The following is a 3,149-nucleotide window of genomic DNA, read 5'->3' on the forward strand; positions in this document are numbered from 1 at the left end:
CTGAATGTTCATTGGAGGGACTGATGCTGAAGCTGAAAGCCCAATATTTTGGCCACCAGATGCTAAGAGCTGACTCACTGGAAAAGAGCCTGATGCTGGGAAAAATTGAGGGTAAAAGGAGAAGAGGGTGCAGAGGATAAGATGGTTGGATGGCATCACTGACTCAGTGGACATGAGTCTGCACAAACTCTGAGAGATAGTGAAGGACAGAGAAGCCTAGCATGCTGCAGTCCAACAGGCCCCAAAGAGTTGGACACAACCTAGCAATATGACTTAGCAACTGAACGACAACAATAGGAAGAGAACGCCAGAGAAGTAAAAGAGCATTGTGGTTGGAGGTGTAAAACTCCCTCTTCTTCTGGGGAGTAGCAGCAGTACCAAGTCCTCCACGTGGTACCATGATATTTTGCCCTATATGGCGGTGGTGAGTCAGCAAGGCATGGACCTCAGTTTTTTACTAATAATCAAGGGATCTGGTGTTGATAAATCCCAGTGACTGGGACCAGAGTATAGAACTTCCTTGACGGGCAGCACAAGTGGGTCAGTTTTCTTATTCAAAGGTTGGCTGGTCAGGACCATTACTGACACAGATATTTTTTTAACAGCATAGTGATAGAGTAACATGATTACTGTATAATACAGAATTTGTTCTAAATCTCTGAACTTTCCCCACTGATAAGGGTCTCTTAGTTATTCATGATGGGCCCAGAAAGCTTATGTTAATGAGGATGAGGGCTGGCCATGTCAGAAAGATCTATTCTGTGATTGGAGGAGTGTGGCTTTGAACCACATATAAGATCAGTCCAAGCTCCAGGAGGGGAGGGGAGATGGAGATTGAGTCCAACCTCATGGCCTATGATTCAGCCACGAATGTCATCATAATGAGACACCCAATAAAAACTCTGGACACTGAAGTTCAGGTGAGCTTCGTGGTTAGTGACACACACTGACGTGCTGGGAAATTTGAAGCCTGGGGAAGTAGAAGCTTCATATTTAGGGTGCTACCAGATTTCACTTTATGAGTCTCCTCTTTTGACCACTCTTCATTTATATCCTTTATAAAAAATCTGTAATCTGAAAATCTTAAGTCTGTGAGTCATTCTAGTGAATTAACAAACCTGAAAAGGTAATGAAAACACCCAAATCTATAACCAGTTGGTCTGAAGTATGAGTGGTCTGGGAACCTCTGAACTTACAGCTGGTGTCTGAAGTGAAGGGACATCTGCCCTCACTCTGGATAGTTGGCATCAGAATTGGATTGCAGTGATCAAGTTGAGAAATAAGTAGGAAATGATTACTGTAAATAAAACATTTTATTCCATCAAGAAAACTGCAGAAAATGAGATTCCATCTTAAAAATATCTAAAAATCAAAAGAACTGTATGGCTTTTGAGAAGCATAATATTTATAAAAGCCTTTTTACTTTAACCTGGAGTTGCTTGCCTATCTTTATTCATAATCATTTATATGGCTCATGGTACAGTCAGTGCCTATTAAAGGCTGTGCAGGCATTTGTGGGCACACACATTAACTAAGCCATCAAATAAATGTGACTTCATCCAGATAAGAAATGCCAGTGCCACAAGACTTACTTGTCTGCCTTCTCTCAGCTCAGTGCCTAGCTTGTTTAAAATTGTACAGGATGATGCTAGATGTTTAATATATGCCCATTGGTTATCATAAATGCTTTTATCCAGTGATTCACTCACTGGACACACATATAATGACAACTTATTATTTATCCAGCACAGGGCAAGAGTGAGTGAAAAGACCATGACACTTGGCCTCAGAAGCTTCCTGAAGCTGTGTCTGCTAGCTGTGTGACCTTTAGCAAAGCATTTGCCCTTTCTGTAAAATATGGAGACTGGACTAGAACACATTATTGGGATTATGAAAAGTACTGTCCAGTGGTAAATGCTATTGATTCCTTGAGTCAGCCTGCATTTCCTGGGAGATTGAAGCCTGAGCCCCTGTTCTTCACTGTGTGTTTACCAACTCTCTCGAGTCTTCCCTCGTCTCCTTCTCAAATCCCCTCCTTGTTCCATAAATCTGCATACGAAAGGACCAGACAGCTGTAGCTCTCAACAGCTTTGGTTTTCATCACTGCCTGTGTCATCCTGCTCTGCTGAAGCTGCTTTTTAAAGGGGCTAAGCCTCCTTTAAACAATCCTAAATATTTTTGAAGTTATAAACCAGAACATAACAAGCTTACCAGTAGATAAAACAGTAGAGGTTTTTTCTGCAGGTGATTAAACTAACTAGAGGCCTTCACCGTGGGAGCCATTCTCTGATGTAGCCTGATCATAGACGAGTCCGGAGCACCACTGGAGGAGCTAGGATAATGTCAGGCAGATAGTAGCATCATGAAAAGAAGCAGGAGAAAGGGGAAGGAAGCCCACTTGAAGAGAGGACATGATGCAGGCGACCCACTCTGCTAAGGGCACTATTTGTGTCCATTTAAATTTCTCCACGCAAGCAAAAAAGAATTATAACAGATGTAAGGGATGGTACTAGAACCGAAAAGACGTCACTGTGGGAACAGCAAAGGCTTCTTCTGGTCTTACTACCCATAAGACAAAGGTAGAAAAATAGACATTCACACACTCACATCCTGCCCCTCCCTATTATAATCCTTTCCTGCTAGTCTCACTCCCACATCCCATCTTAAGTTACATTGCTGATTTAGAGATAGTGAATTGTTCTGTGGCAGCTCAGGTAAGCATACAGCACCAGACATTGTTTTAATACCTAAAGAATAAAAACAACAAAATTTAGCAGTATGGTAACTTAATGTGAGATTTATATTCCAAAGTCTTAAAAACTCATGGTCCAAGAATGAGCAATGTCTTTAACATGACCTGGAGAAACCACTGCCAGTCATCCATGTCACTTTTATATCTCTGCCCCTTCCAATTGCTCTGAATTATGGCATTTCCTTTTATAACATTAAAATCAAAACACCTCCATACCCTGGCACTTTACATTTCTGACCCTGATATATTGTGATGTCTGACCCCTTGTTGATATCTAATTTTCACTTTTCTAGTCTTTTGGGTTTCATCTTGTTGTCTCATTGACTTATTTCCTAAAAGAACAGGGCCATGGCTAAAGAAAGGGAACCCCTGCAAAAGAAAAAGACATAGAACTTTA

Source organism: Ovis aries, chromosome 9 (genome assembly GCF_016772045.2).
Source record: "Ovis aries strain OAR_USU_Benz2616 breed Rambouillet chromosome 9, ARS-UI_Ramb_v3.0, whole genome shotgun sequence".
NCBI lineage: Eukaryota > Metazoa > Chordata > Mammalia > Artiodactyla > Bovidae > Ovis > Ovis aries.